Genomic DNA, 16,305 nt, shown 5'->3' on the forward strand with positions numbered 1-16,305 from the left:
TTTCTTCTTTGTTTTTGCAGCAACCTTAAGCATTCTCTTTCTAGAAGCAAAATTTCTTATATGATTTTCTAATCATAGATGCCTCTATGATTTCTGGCACACTACAGGAGTATTGCTGTGATAAATCCAGTAGGAACACTCCTTTTTTTTATATGTAAAAGACTGACCATTCTTCTTTTTTGCGTTTAGCCATATGTCATTGTAGAGTAGAGGAACAAGGGTGTTGTTTTCACAATTTTTCATTTTTTTTATCTTGGTCAGCAGCCTTTTTTTAAAAAGAAAACAAACAATTATTAATCATGCTGAATTTTTTTATTCGTGTTTTTATTTCTGAACTCTAAAAATAGCTCCGTGTGTTAGTCCCCTTAAAAGAGGATTTCAATACTTTAACTGTAGAGTAGCAATCAGAAGAATACAATAAATAGTTCCCCGTGCATATAGATGGGTACACCCAGTTCAATATTCCATCTGACAGCAGAGGCCTACAAAAGGGACTAAGACAAAGTCAGTGTGCAGTAATGCCCTCTCAGCCTCCTGCAATTTGAAGGTGCTCCAGTTTGTATATCGTAGACCTTGGTGAGTTGGGTGTTTCAGGAGGAAAAGTCATGCATAAGACTGGAAAAATACACTGAGGAAATGAGACAAATATCAGAACTCTGCTAAAGTCAACAGATTTACATTTGAATAAAACTGGTAGGAGAAGAAAAGTAAAGGTAGATTTTAAAACAGTCTGTGAATAAGCAGAAGAATTTATCTTGACTGAAAACAACAGGAATACATCATGGTAATTTTTATCCATCTCTGAGCCAATTCTTAGCTTCAGAGTGTAAGCTCTTATTACTCCATACATTTCTTACGTAGTGTTGAACAACCACACTATTCCATTTCATTTCACTTCAGTACATTTGGGACATGTTCTTCATAGGCAGAGATTAGAGCAGGAAATTCAAACCATCTCAAAGGTAGGAAGCTCCAGTCTACCCAATACAAGGAGATGCCTAAGTAGCGTATCACACCCCTTACCAAGCAGGCTAGCCACTTCTGGAGGGTGGGTGTGATGGCCCTGATATCTCCACCCGTTTGGTGTTGGACGTCTAGGAGAAAGCAAGGAAGCAGTGAGTGCACATCGTGTGTAATGTTGTCTTGAATGTTCTGAGAGGTTCAGAATGGCAGGCAAGAAGTCAGGGAGCCAGGGATGAGACAACCTGGAAGGTAGCAATACAGGTCAGGTCTAATGGCTAGATCTCTGCCAGCTCCAGTGCCAGGATTCTCTGGAGGACAACCTGCAATCTGCTTCTTTCTGATGAGATGGTTGACTACTGTCTTATCCTTTCTCTTGAGAATTATCCAAGCAAGCAGAGACATGCCAGAAAAAAAACAGAAGGTCTGTGTAAAAACACAAAAATATTTACTTTTGAGTGCAGCACTGAAATATCTACTATCACAGTACAAAATCAAACTGTGTCCTCCTAAAACTCCTTGTGATCACATTAAAAAAAAAAAAAAAAAAAGTAACTCCTGAGAAAAGGGAATACATTAATTCTGAGTGTCTTGGTGATGTTATAAGCACAGGGTACATCTCCATTGTCCTCTCTAGAAGTCGTTCTAAGACTCAAGAGATGTTTCCAAACTTGTTTTAACTTAATTATGCTGAATACTGACAACAACAGAACTAAGGAAGATGAGCTATACCAAGTCAAAGTCCTTATGGTTTCTACTCATTTCAAAGTTCATGATGAAGCTTATTACAAGAACAGCAGTTCCTTATTGCTGAGAACACTAGTCATAGAACTGTGTAAACATGAAAAGCTTCAGTTCTGGGTATAACTATCCACCACCTGCTGCTTTCCAAAACCATTTCAAGAGCCCAGTTCCCAGTGAACGTGTCCATACCACAGAACCAGTCACACCTTGTACCTTCTCACATCTCCCTTGAGCACTTCCAGACGGAACACCCCTCTGCTCTGAGGCATAGTTCTGCCTGAGTACTGCAGGTCATCAGTGCAACAGTATTACAGAGGATGTAATTATGTTCTTCAGAAAGAGAGAAAAAATCATACTTACAGTGACATTGCTTCAGGGAGTAAAATTTGAAACAACCCCTCCTTGTTTCAAAGGTATAAATAACTCAAATATCTTACCTTTTGAATGCTATGAATGCTGTAATGTGCTCCTCTCTTGCATTTCTCACAGTAACAAAAACAGTGCTTCAGTGAAGATAGGATAAACAACAGCAGACAAATCTTATCTGTGAACATAGTTGCATCCTTACAGCTGAAAAGTAATCAGAACATTAATTATACAAATAGCCAACAGAAAATAATTGCAGGATTTGATTATGTACCTATATGACAGCACCTCTAGCCCTCATATTCAAACAAAACCAGGTTGCATAAGCAATGATCCAGTGAAATAAATTCCATCAGAGAAACAAGTATATGTTTATAGATTTGGAGATCAAAGCATAAAGATGATTTCAAGCAGAGAAACACTGGCATGTAAACACGATGAAAGTGTTCCTTCTGGTCCCAAGCAATGTCTTACAACACCCTCTGCGAACCTCTAAAGGAATACCTATGTGCAGGCCTGTTGGTGTTGTTTCAAAGAAAAAGGAACAAAAGTTCTTGTTAAACTGACAAGACTTGCCTGTGGTAAACAAGCAAGATGTTGAAATCTTTTTCTAATCCACTTCCAAAATGATTTTAAACTCTGAGATTTCTCCAAAATACTGTTGTTTAAAGCCTAGTTGTCTCCAACATAAAAAGAAAAAATGGTTATCAAGCCCTGCAATACACGGCTTATATGGTTGTCTAATCATAGAAGCCCTTACTGTTTCATCAGAAGCACTGCATCTCTTCAAATAGTCAATTATAGTTTTAAGATTCACATCGAATTTATTTCACTTGGCTTTGGCTTTCACTTTTGCCTGCAGACTTCTATTTATTTTGTTAGTTTCTTTCTGTAATTTTACACTATCCAGTTTTTTTCTGGAATTTATGGTGTCAGCCTGCCTCCAAACAGACTTCTATAGCATCTTTCCAGTGCCTGAAGTAGGATGGCAGTTTCTTCAGTTTATGTGAAGCACTACATTCACCAGCTACTTTCTGTCTAGCAGAGCTGGACACTGAGAGCAGATGTCTTGAGGCAAGGTCAGCTGTACAGAGCCCTCACAAAGCCCCAGCCTAAAGCACAGCCACACATCTTCTGAGTATTCCAGTCCCAGCCTATTGGCTGGTAGGTAAGGTGTGCCCCAGGGGAAGATAAGGAAGGCAAAGAGCTGGAGCTTTATGGGGGTGCTTCTCACTGACCTCACCTCATCCTGCCTCTGAACTTCGAGCACGTGCCCAAACGTTCACACGCCTTGCCTCTGGGAAGTAAGCTCTGATTCTGAAAGATGCTGAGAGACGGCTGAAGCTGCAGGACAGTAAGAGCCAAGCACTATGTTTAATATCTGCTCTCTGAGAATCGCTGCTGACTTACCATTTTAATTTACATCTTTCTTGCTTGGACCTTTTTTAAGGCTGAGTTCATAGGTTCCACAAGTATAATTCAAACACCACAATCACAATCTGCACTGGGCAGTGGCTTGATAACAGTTATGACTGTCCTCCCACTCCTGAGTTGTGTAGATCAGCTCAGGAGCACAGTAAAGAGCTCACTCCAGATGTCTTGAGAGGAATAATATGACTGGCAAGGTTGTCTCAGGTTTTTCCTCAGGCTTTTTCTTTGTGGAAGCAGCCCTGTCCCTTTAAAATAACATTGTTTTCTTTCTGAATATTATTCTACAATAGTACTCATGACGGAATTGAACTGGCAACAAACTCTAACTTTCTAAAATGTCAACACTACAGCTGTTGTATGAGCTGCTGAGGGCACGAGGAAAGTGAAATCTAAAATGGACAGAGTGGGTGCTCTCAAGATGGATCCATCCATCTTTCACTGACTACTGATAGGATTTCACTAGTTTACATTACATACCAGGCTTTCACACTCTTAAAATTAGGTGAGGTGAATCTCATTTTCAGCAATTACAGGAGCTTGAGCTTTATGTTTTGAATTCTGAGGTGATGAGCTCTATGAAAAACAGCTCATCAACAAAATTGGGGGCCTGTGGCAGCTTAACAGCACTGGTGAGTGTCAACAGAAGGAAGACCCAAGCATTTGGTTTCTTCTGATTCTGATTGTGAATGGTGATTTTGACCAGCTCTTTCTGTCTTTACTCCATCTTTTATAACAAGTGAACAAGTGTTCTCTGAACAACCTTCTTACTGTTACTAATCTGAGAAATGCCAAGCACCAAATATCAAGAGTAATAACAGCAGCATTTTCAAAAACGTTGCAAAAATCTTTGCCAAAATATTTTGCACAGCAGAATAAACCAAAACTCTTACCCAGATGATAGCTCTGCTATACTCATACAAACAACAAAAAGTTTTTCACCCTGTTATGGTGGTGCCTTGAGAGTAAATAAATTATCCCACTGCAGGCTACAGTCAAACCCCTGTTTTCTTCACACTCGTATTTTGCTGTGAAGGTGCTGACTAATTCAAGAAAAGCTGGTAGCCTGCCAGTACTTTCCCATAATTTCCCTTGAGGGATAAACAGATTCTCCCCAAATTGACTGAGAAAGTACAGGGCAAGGAATTATGCAGCCAGATCCATGCAACAAATTGTAAAAACAATGAAGAAACAATTACACACATGTGAGAGCGCAGTTCACACCCAGCGTGCATTAATTTGTGTGCTGAGACCTGAGAGACCAACTCTTTCTCTGAAACTGAAATAAAAACATCCTGTAAGGGTAACCTGCATGTCCTTGAAATTTGAAATATTGTATCATAGGGGAAAGCTTATTAATTCTGAAAATACCTGTTGTCAAGGATTTCTGGGACTGTCACTAAAACACGGTAGAATAGTTCTGTAGAAGAGGTTTTGAATACAATGACAAGGATGATGTTCAAAAAAGAGACTAAATCAGCTGGGATTTACCAGCCTAGAGAAAGGACAATGAGGGCAAAATAGAAGCAGCACAAATAAGTGTAAGTATAAAAAAAAAATATGAAGAGAGTTGTTCATTATTTCTCCGAATGAAGGAATGAGAAAAGATGAAATGAAATAAAGATTAAAACAGGAGAATATGGGCTCTTTTCATGTAGATTCTAGTTAAACAGTAGAACTCATTGATGGCAAGAAGTGTCAAAAATACAGAGAGAGATAAGAAAAAGTCATGGAGAAAGCATCCATCAGGAACAAATGCCTGGGGAATCAACAGATGGCTCAGGAAGTCTGGGCAGCAAAACTAGGGAAAACATTCTTACTTGTTTGCCTTGTCCGTATGCTTCTTCCCCAAACATATGCTGTGGATGATTGTCAGATTTTGACAGGTTTTCTGCATTTTTGTCCTGACCCAATGCAGTCTTTTTTTTACACACGTAATCAGTGTCTATCTTCGGATCTCTCTTTCATTGCTCTGTTTATAAATATTTTCTGAGCTTTTGCAGCGTAATATTACCTTCAAAGTGCATTTTTGTCAAGGCTGGTTTTTTAATATTTCATATGTCCATGTTTCTCAAGTTATCTGTTGGGTCTTTGTCTCCAGAAATTCACTGACTTTGTCATATTGAGGACTCTGATCTATATTTCTTGATAGAAGCTTTCAGACATAATGAGACTTCCTCTTCATGTGTGTTTTTTCTTAAACCTAATCAAAACAAAATTAATATTTTTTGTGAGCAAAATAGAAAAAAATATTTAGAGACATTCTTGCCAGTATTAAACAATCAAACTGCAGTAACGAGTAAGCATGTTATGAATACCAAGTAAGGCTACATCAACGATTAAAATAAATAAACAGAAAACTCTTTTCAGCAATTTGAGGACCATATTTGATGCAATGCATTTTTTTAACTAGCCATCAGAAGTGTGAGTATGAGTAAGATGCAAGAGCTAAAAACAAAAACAATGAGCCAGTGTTCAGGCTTACAGAAGAAGGAAGTATGAGCGAGTTAAAAAGCAACAGAGAAGTGGTAAATAGGCAAAATAATAAATGCAAATAAATCACAGCTGCAGAGGGAATTACGGAAAGTTAAATGTTTGATGATGTGAAATCTAAGTAGTTTAATTCTATGTGTTAATTATTTTGAGTGCCTTTTGCAGCATGCTGAGTCTAGTGCAACAGTATGAATCACTGTCTAGGCTTAAATGTGAACCACAATGGATTTTATGCCAGTGATGGAGTCTGTTTTCCCATTTTAGTACTAAGCAAGTCTTCAGGAATTGTTTATTTAAGGCCCTTAGCTCCTGGTTCATCTTTGTGCACATCAACAGTTCTCTTTTCACAAACGCCTCCATATCTCATTTTGAAACAGGCAAAAGGGCTATTTTTTCATTCCCCTAAAGAGGCGAGCTGTCTTGATACAAATATTGATATCACTGTCTTGCTACAGCTGACTTCAGAATGGGCTCATGCTTCATATTGCATCGCATCAATGTTCTGTGAGAAGCACTCCTTCAAACCCTGGCTCCTACAGGTACAGGACTTTGACATCCTGGTTCAGTTCCCTGCAAACTCAAAACACAAGGAGGACCCTGAAGTTGCTATAATGTATTCTGTGGATTTTTCTCCTTGTGCTATGATTCATTAGTTAGTAACTGATGATGAGCTGATGAAGTGGTTCAGATCCTTCAGGAAAAAGGAGATCGCTCTGGGTTTTTTTTTCCTTTTTCTTAATTCACTCACTCCAATACAATAGGGAATTTCTTGGTCCGTGCTATTTGCACGTCAACACACCAGAGCAGAAAAGATTTGAAAGATGCATATATCACAGACTTTCTTAGAGGTGAGTTATGGAATTCAGTTTAAATTACAACTTACAACTATGTGTGAACAAGTCCTTTAATCCTTGTATTAACAGCCTTCAAGGAACTTCAAATTTATTCCCAAGCACAATTTCCAAGGATCACTACTTCTCAAGATAGCATTAGCTTTCAGGGGTGGTAAAGTGGAACTGAGTGAGTAACGTTTAGACTAATATTGCTTTTAAAGCACTGCTAACGTGCTTTAAGACAGAATGTGCTAAGAGCTTAACTGATGCAGGTGCTTAACACAAATCATAGCAAGATTCCTGTCTATATCGTTAGTTAAACTGAATGTCTTAGTTTATAAAAATCTATATTTTTATATGCTATATTTTCTGTGGGAAAGAAATGAGCTATTAGTTGACCACGACGTGCCACACACATTTATGCCAATACCCAAATAATGACGGTATGATATGATGTAGATATTATCTCGGAATCCACCAGGTGGCAGTGTCATGGTTTTCTTCTCATCGTGTCCTGAAACATTCGTTTTCTTTTAAAATATCTAAATGTCACCGGGAAATTTATCATCCCCATTTTGAAAAATCTGGAGAAGTTGTTGGGACATCTGCTTTATTTCCAAAAGCCAACAATGAGAAATGATTTTCTTAAGAAAAGGCAGAAGCCATTGTGCAAGGACGAGGAGCCTGGCTCCTTGTGAGGCATCTGTCGCGTTCCTGGGCGCTCAGCGCTGGGTGCCTGCACAGACTTGTGCAGGATGCTGAATTTAGGCGTGATCGTATCCTGACCAGGAATCAGAACATCATACCCTGAAAGCAGGCAGTCCTCAAAACCCATTTTCATTTTCAGTTGTAACAGAAATATTAAAAAGGAATGGCAATTTCTCTCTATTTCTGTTTCATTTAGAACATCTTATCCTGGCTTTGTTATTTAGCAAACCTACCAAATGGCAAGACTATGTTAATTTATATCAGATTTCTCTAATAAAATGCATCTTATTGGGAAAGTGGGATGCAAAATAAGACCATGAGTATGCTCATGAAAACACTGCAGTAAATTTTTCAAAATGTTAGAAATGCAGAACAACTAATACCTAAAGAAAGACACAGCCTTGTCCTCTTCTAGTCTTCCCAGGGCAATACAACTTCCCTATTGCAAATTAAGGAAAAGGTCATACAGAATTTAACAAGTGGCTTCACTTGAATCCCCTGACTCATATCACCTTTGCACTCGTGCTGTGAGCAATTGCTTTCAGTGCTGGCTGTGTGCCAAGGCAAAGCAGGATGGCCCGTGAAGCTTCCATCACATGGGAAAGGTTGATGCCATTGGGTAGGTCCCATCCATCAAGACCTGTCTTTTCTCCTAGGAAGATGGCTAACTAATGCAATCTTATTCAAACACAATATATCAACTCCAAATTTTTGTACAACCAGCATGAGCTTTCCTCCCTTGTTCCAGCAAGCCCTGCAGCATCCACCAGGGATGTGAAGGCAGGAATACACAAATAGAGTTGTTCTCAGCAAATGCTGTGCTGCACTGCCGGCTGGCTCGACCATCAGCTCCTTGCCAAATGACAAGCTAATAAGCTCCATGGTAGTTAGACACTAAGGACATCCCCCTCCTGGAAAGTTTCTGATTGAAAAAATGGTGATCTGCTTCATATAAAGCAAATGTTAATCAGGTGCTGGAACATTTAGGATATAAACAGCAAAAAGAAACAGGATAGCCCAGGTGTCTGTTTTGAAACAGTCTCCAACACCACAGTGGCAGAAAGTAGTCCAAAAGGATCTCGTTAGCCCTGCCTTTAATGAAAACTTAATGAAGCTGTTAATTTTCACAGCCAGTAACATTATCCATACAAATTTTGCTGCTCCTTCACTCTGAAGAAGGAGAGAGGACTCTAAGGTGAGGGTCTAATGTAACATTTCATAATGGAAAAAAAGCAACAGATGTTTTGGGACAAGAAATTTAGGAGAAAATTAGGAGCTGCGTAAGAGTTGGGGTTTTGTATTTTCATTTGTGGGTTTTGTCTGCTCTCTTTTTTGAAATAAAAATTATCTACTTCAAAATCTCTTGGAATAAACCACAGATAAAAAAAATTGATCAAGAATATTTCTACTGACTCTTGATCCAGATGAATTGGTTTGAAATCTCCATCTCTTGCATTTGCCTAGGTGCTTCCTTCACAGTAATCAGGCAAAAAAAAAATGCAGGTTCTTCTTTTCTAACTACCAGTATTCAGCTGACAGATCCAGAGAAGAAATACGTATGTCATGTATCTCATATGCAATATACAAAGAAAAACTGTTTTGTGTTTTAGATGAGCTGAATTACATTTTCAGATGTTAGATATCAGACGTTTCCCTCTGTGCTGCCATTAACTATAAGAGGAGGCCAGGCTGAGGATTCCAGCACAAACACACCTGAAAGTGTGCTGTGAAAGTGTCTCCAAACACACCTGAAATGAAGTGAGCAGAGTCTTGCCCAGGTGCGGGGAATGGAGCAAACCCACTCCTAGCACAGAGGCCACACCATGCAGGGGCAAGACCCTGGAGACCTTCCTTTCCTTCCTAAAAAGGAGCAGCCTTTCCTTTTAATCTCAAGCTACACCTCCTCCCTGGCCATTCCCCTGACATGTTTGTGTTGGGATTAGGCCTCTTCCCTGATTAATGCCGATAGGATTCGTGTGGTGAGACACTTTGCAGTCTTCTAAGATAAATAATGTTAACGGTTATTACATCATTAGTGTCATTAAAGAGCACTAGCACATACCAGCGAAACATTGGTAATATGTTTTAGCTCTGAGAAAAGCATCAATAACTAATTTGAGATGTAAAATTTCTATCATTACACATTCAGAAACTGGAAACACCCAACCTGTAGAGAAGCTTTCTGCAGGGGGCCTGGGTGCCTCCTGGTGCCTTCAGCTGAGCTCAAAAGCCAGCTTGTCTGAGTGCCCAAGAGGACCTGCTGCATTTGGTGACCAGGTGACCAGATGATCCAAATAACTAATTTCTTCCCTGAATCACAAGAAACACTTACAAACAGGCTATATAAGCAGCAAGATGCAAACAAGCTATTGACATACAGAGCAACAAGACAAAACAGAAGACTTGGCAAAAGGAAATATTTTCAGAATTGGCTGTGTAACCAACCAAATTTCCTAACTTCCAAGTTGCCCTTTTAATAGTATTTTGACATCAGGCTTCCTTTCCTGACCCATTTAGGCAGTGAAAAGATGTTTTCTTTAGGACTGTTGGACCTTCAGAAAGAGAATTCTATGTAAGACCTACTTTCCTCCCCCTGCTTCTCTAGAGGTTGCCTACCTGTCTTGTTTTAGACAAAGCAGTGGTTTTCTCTGTTCTGCAGTCCCTCCTTGGTAAAGTGAAGATAATAGTGCTTCTTATTTCAGAAGTAGTTTTTGGGGTAGATTAAGACAGCAGGATTTTGAGATGTTCTTCAGTGCATTAACATGGGAGACAGATATTGGTGAAAGAGCTTATGTAACAAAGAAGAAGAAAGAGTAAAATCTTGTCTCTTATTTGGGAGTCAAACTTTGGGAGCTAACGTGGGAGTCAATCAGAGCTGGATTTGTCCTGATGGTAATTGCAGCTTTTAGGGGATCATTTAAATTGTCTGTCAAATGAAAATATTTCTGTATAATGAGCATGCTATTAAAAACATCCCTGGCAGACCGAGGGCAGACACAGCCACCATACCTATGAGGGGCTGGCACAGGCACATGGCTCCAAACGAGTCGTGTGGGATGGCTGTGCCCAGTGCCTGGGCCACTGCCATGGGCATGCCTGATCCTCCACAAGCATTTTTTGTTCGTATTAGAGATAAAATGAAGCCAAAAGAAGTGACCAAAATCAGAATGCTTGCTCATTTTTTCCTCAGAGTTTGCCTTGAGACCACCTGCTAGAAAGACTCCACGTCATCAAGTGGAGGAAAGCAGAACATAAAACTACACTGATGGAGTAATCTCTTTTGGTTTGGCTCAGCATCACCTAGAAACTACTTATTTGATTTGAAAATGCTCCTAACTGCAAAATAAAACTTTAAACTCACCTGAGTGCTTGCTGTGGTGTTAAACGTGCCTTCTCTCTGGATGTCACACAGCACTGCTAACAGCTCCCAGTGGAATACAACAGGGAAAGTTTCATCAGCAGTACAGGGACACTCTGATTTTGTGTCTATTTGTGAAGAAACATTCCCATCAGTGTGGATGTATTGTTATATGCACAAGTATTTTCTGGCTACACTAACATGGGTGTGCTCCTGCCTAATTTTAAATAATGGGATTTTAACGTTGACTTCATTCCCTGCAGTATTAAATTCATAATCATCACATGAGTGTAATTACATTATGAAAGTTATTGAAAGGAATAATCTCCTATCAAGATTCTTATGAGCTGGGCTCTATCCTAAACCAGCCTTATGAAATACAGCTCTTGGCAAATATCATATGCTTACATCATGACAGAATCAACAATGTTATTCTAAAGCTCACTTAAAAAATGCAGATTCTTTAATGATAATGGACAAATCTAGTCCTGACTTGCAATTGGCTTTGTCACACAATACTTTTCCTTAACTTTTTAAAAAAGTATTAAAGCAGGTATGTAAAATGTAACACCTTCTAAACCACATCTGGGAAATACCTCATATTTAATGACATTAAGTAAAAAGCATTTTTATAACTATGCTCTTCGTGGCCAGGAGACATTTAGTACAATTTGATGCAGACGTGTGCGTAAAGAACCAGATTTTATAAATCAATAAGTAATTCTGCATATAAGACCCTAGGGATGGTAAAAAAAAATTGCTGATAACGTGGATACAGCTCCCCAAAACAGGCAAATTCCCACTAAACTAAAGCAGCTGGAGGTTTTGCCAAAAATCTCCATTTTGGTCATTGTGGACAACTAAAACGCGAGCTCTCAGGACTGCAAATATTTATGGATAAGATTAATTTCATTCCTAAATGTTCTCTAACACTTTTTTCTTCTCACTTGAACGTTTAGCCAAGGAAACAAAAGTCAACACAGCATCTATTTTTCCTGTATTCCCTGGAATTTTATGGAACTTTTATACGGATAATCTGTGTTTTAAAAGTGTTTTCCTCTCTCTCCCATGTTGAAATAGCATAAAGAGCAAAAAAAAAAAAAAAACTTCCAGTTATTCTGATGATAAGCAAAGTGCTATAAATGCAAGAAGTAAGTGTGAGGAAAATAAAATGATTTTTTTCTCAAACTTTTCTGGGTTTTACCCACCTGGGATACTTACAGCAGCATTACCTGAGGCAGCAGTATCCTGAGATGCTTTCAGATGGAGGAGATATCTGAAGGCGACGGTTCTCCAGAAGCTTGCAGGAACTCAGTGAAGGGGCCAGGTGTGCAAACAGCGCCCTGTGGAGCTGCGTGGTGAGCTGTGAGATTTGGCACAAGCACAGAAACCAGCCTGCAGATGCCCATGACACCATCAGACCCAGGTACGTGCCTCACTTTAGGTGTATGTGAATCTCTAGTGAAGCTTACATCCTTCCTGAATTGGCTGAACGAGGCCAAGCATCAGTTCACCCATGCTTACATGTTAGTGCAGGCACAGCCTCCCCCTGCCCACCAGGTGCACACATTGCTGGAGGCAGGACTTGTCCCTCTGCTTTTAAACAGGCAGATTTTCTATTTCCAGCCTGGTCAATGATCTGTCTGCTGTGACCTTTGTAAACACAAACGGCAAAGCAAAGGGAAAAAAAAACCCAAAACGCTGTGCTGCAGTCACAGCAGTCAGGATGAAAGGAAGCTCATGGAAACTTTCTAGCAGCCAGTGCGCAGAAAATCCTGCAATGCTGGAAATGGCACAAGTAGTGATTTTACTACAAGTGCTATGTCAAAATAAGGAGGGAATTTATTAAAAATCTACTGAAAAGTATGTTCAGAAACAGTTATCAGACTTTTTAAAGACAACTGAATGAGCAATAATGCTGAAAATACGAATCTGATAGCAAATTCCTCACTGTGTAAACATCTTGCTTTTGACTATCATAGGGTTTGTTTCCAGTTAAATAAACAAATGAGCTACCAGAGTGGTACATGTATGATATAGGTTTGGGATTTTTGCCTCGTCTGTCTGAAACAGTTCACATGCTGGAAAAGTCTTGAAAAAGGCTTGAAAGCCTTCTCTCCTGCTGTTTGAGCTCTCCAAAGGCACCGAGGGCTACTGCAGCTGAATCCATTTCAGGGATGTGAGCATAAAATCATAAAGGATATAGCTTTTCATCCATTAAATGATTTCTTGGTTTTGTACACTCAAAGATACTCATTCCAGGATTTAATGTGTTTCAACATAGCTTGGAAGGGAAGCACAGCCGAAGTGGGAGCGGGGCTGCAATCCACACCATCTCCTCCCAGCTCCCTGCTGCTTTCCAGAGGGCGAGGAGCCACCACGCTTTAAATGCATATAAATCTCGGCTGCTGCGAGCCCACCCTCCTCCATGGTCCCTGACCCCATCCCTTTGCAAGCACTAGCACTCATGTTACTCATAGCAGATGCATGGAAGGAGCTGATCTGCCTGTAAAATAATCTTTGTTCTTTCAAGTGATTAATTTCTCCTGGATTCCTGAACTCTGTGTACCAGCTGCCCACATGCTCATCGAGCCCTGGGGCTGGTACAGCAGTGGGCAGACCCCTGGCCATGCAGTCTTCACGTGCAGTGACCACAGTCATACTTTCCTCTCTTCTCAGCTTCGCTGATGCCTGCACTGCTCGGGTTTGGGATTCACTCAGTTGTGGTGTTCAGTAGGAACGTTAAATCCAGAAGGATAAACAAAGAGAATAAACATCACCACAAAAATAAAAAAAAGTGTTTCCGTTTGCTCCATCAGTAAATGCAGAAAAGAAACCACAGGTGGGAATGTGCTCAGCTACGATCTTAATCTCAGCCTGGTGATTCCATACCAGCCAGACCTGCCCAGGGTAACTCAGTGGCCAGAGATGAGGGTTTCCACCTGGGGACATCTGCAGCCCTCAACCGCAGGCTGAAATTCTCCTAGTGCCGCTGTTGATCTTCTCACAGACAAACATGCAATACTTACTAAGCTTTCATTATCCATGGGCTTAGTTAATAAATACCTAAATAATAAATAAATAAATAAACACGAAGTGCAGGGATAACCAAATCTTTGGAAACTACACTTCAAAGTGTCAGTTGTGACACTTTATTTGGTAGGTGCTCTTGTCCCACTCTGAGCTGTGGTCGTGCTTCTTTCAGTGCCCAGCCCACGTGGGGGTTTTAAGCCCAGGAAGTACTGAAGCTAAGGATAGATTATATCAGACCGACTTGAAGTGATGAAATAATCGGAGGAAAAGTTGCCTCAGGTACAACTCCTCCCCAGAGCTGCCCCGGAGCTTCACCAGGCTGCCTTGAACTGAGTGAAGGGCTGCAGCTATGACAGTCCCACATCACCCCACAGGTTGGCTACAGATCACTGTTCTGTAGGGCAGTTGGGATCAGTGCAGTCACCTAAGGCTCATTTTTGCACCTTGAAGGGTGCTGCTGCAGGAGGCTGCCTGATACCCACCACTCAGCTCAGCTCTAGTGATCTTCTCCCATATTCTTAAGCTTTAAATTGATTCATTCCCACTGTCGTGCTCCTGGTGAAATCATTTACCCATGAGAAAGCCCTGCTAAGTCAGAAGTCTCTGGAGTCTCACAACGACATTTACATTTTATATTCGCTTCCAGAGGTGTGAGTGATGGCAGCAGAGGGCAAAGACTGAACATGCTGATAGTGCTGTATAGATGTGGTGCCATATAGCGTGATTTGGTTCTACATAAATGCATTTTTTTAACATATGATTGGTTTAAAAAGGGGGATAAGTCCAGATTCAGAGAGACAGTCAAATATCTTGTCCTTATTTAAATTAAATAAAAATTGAGTACCAAGGTGAGTCTGGATGTTATACTCCATCTTACCACCTGCTCTTAAGATAACCAAATCTTAAGCTCTGAGTAAGATATTCGGTCATAATCAGACCTGCTGGACTGAATCTGCCCTCTTATTAAGTTCCTGGTGTACTATTGCTAATGCACTGAAGTATAAATTGCACTGTTTTCTCCTTCCTCCTTGCATCTTAGAGATCAGCGTAAGCATAGCCTTACAATTCATGTCTCTAACTGAACGTCTCTTTTGTTGGACAAGTTGTTGTACTCCTCAGCTCCCTATCTCTAATCACATGAGAGCAGCATGTGCCCAAACTCCCACGGGTGAGCTCTGGCTCTCTGCTGAACATATCACGTCGGCTGATGCTCCTTTACACTTTTGAATTGCTTTCTTCCAGTGCCATCATCTTTCTGAACTGTGCCACAACTGCTATTTCTGCTAGCACTCTTAGTAGTGTGCAGATGACCAGTCCTTAGAGACAGGCATGAGGAAAAGTTGTGGTGAAAGCACAGTGGTGAATAGGGAAGTAGCAGAGTGACTGCTTCACCTGAGCCTTGAAGATGCCTCGAGCCTCCAAGAAACTGCTCATGGTGCATATATACCACTGCAGGAATAGTAAAGGGAGGATTATCAGAGCCCTGCTGCAGTGTGGCTGTCTCATGCAGCGAAGCTAAAATAACATGGCACAAGCATGGTCAGAATGGAAAGGAAACATCTGTTTCTCCCTTGTACATGAGTGACAATCCATTTGTTAGCTGCAGAATAACACTGGCTGTCCCACTGGTAAGGGCTGAGCGCTGGCTGCCCAAGCCCAGGCAGGTGTGTCAGTGCTGGGAGCAGAGGGGCTGTCCTTGTGGGGTGGACACCGGGCTGAGAGCTGTTTCTTTACCCCATTCTTTCAAAAGCAAGACGAGGGATTCATCCAAATTTGGTGTAACACTATGGATGCACACTAATGACTTGATCAGGAATCAAAACCCAGTGAGCAGTACTATGCAGCCGTGCATTTCCCACCACGAGCTGACATTCTGCTTCTCAGCCTTCCTTCTCTGACTACTGTTGAGTATTAATGGAAGTAAAGGTCACCAAAGCATGGACAGGTTCCCAGTGCCTCCAAACAACAGGATGGCATCACTGGGAACATTGCCTCACTGGTTACTTGTTAGCAATTTCAGCTCTCAGGGCACCGAAGAGACAGGCTTTGTTTTCTCTTGGTGTAGCTTTTCTGTGTTGCTAACTCACACTGGACAAGAAGACAGGAAGCACATCCCTCCTGTAGGCACTGCACCTCTTTTATTGCCACGTGCTCTTTTTGCTATCTGTTGTCAGTAACAGATACTGAGCAGGAAGGATTTCACAACTTAAACACGTAAAAGGTTACACACTGTCTCAATTACATGTTTGCCTTTGCAGATAAGTTTAGTATAAATTAGTTATAAATTAGTTTATAGCTTCGTTCCACATCTTTATCACCACTGCCAAAAGCTCATAGGAAAAGGAGACAGACAAACTGCGAGTGCTGCTGCAGCAGATTGGT

The 16,305-nt window shown here is 40.7% G+C and overlaps 1 long non-coding RNA gene across 3 annotated transcripts; it reads right to left on the bottom strand.

Moving 5' to 3' along the window:
• Positions 1-303: 303 nt before the first annotated feature.
• On the bottom strand, positions 304-12,469 carry LOC128073485 (uncharacterized). 3 transcript variants are annotated; one of them, XR_008202730.1, is made up of 6 exons: positions 12,112-12,469; positions 10,894-11,018; positions 5,319-5,701; positions 4,702-4,777; positions 2,142-2,274; positions 304-2,034 (listed from the first exon to the last, which is right to left on the bottom strand). It is a non-coding gene; the product is annotated as an uncharacterized LOC128073485 (long non-coding RNA). The 3 variants fall into 3 exon arrangements; XR_008202731.1 differs by lacking the exon at positions 4,702-4,777 and having other exon boundaries at positions 12,123-12,469; XR_008202729.1 differs by lacking the exon at positions 4,702-4,777.
• Between the last annotated feature and the right edge of the window lie 3,836 nt (positions 12,470-16,305).

This window comes from Tympanuchus pallidicinctus, unplaced genomic scaffold (assembly GCF_026119805.1).
Source record: "Tympanuchus pallidicinctus isolate F22 unplaced genomic scaffold, pur_lepc_1.0 scaffold8, whole genome shotgun sequence".
Lineage (NCBI taxonomy): Eukaryota > Metazoa > Chordata > Aves > Galliformes > Phasianidae > Tympanuchus > Tympanuchus pallidicinctus.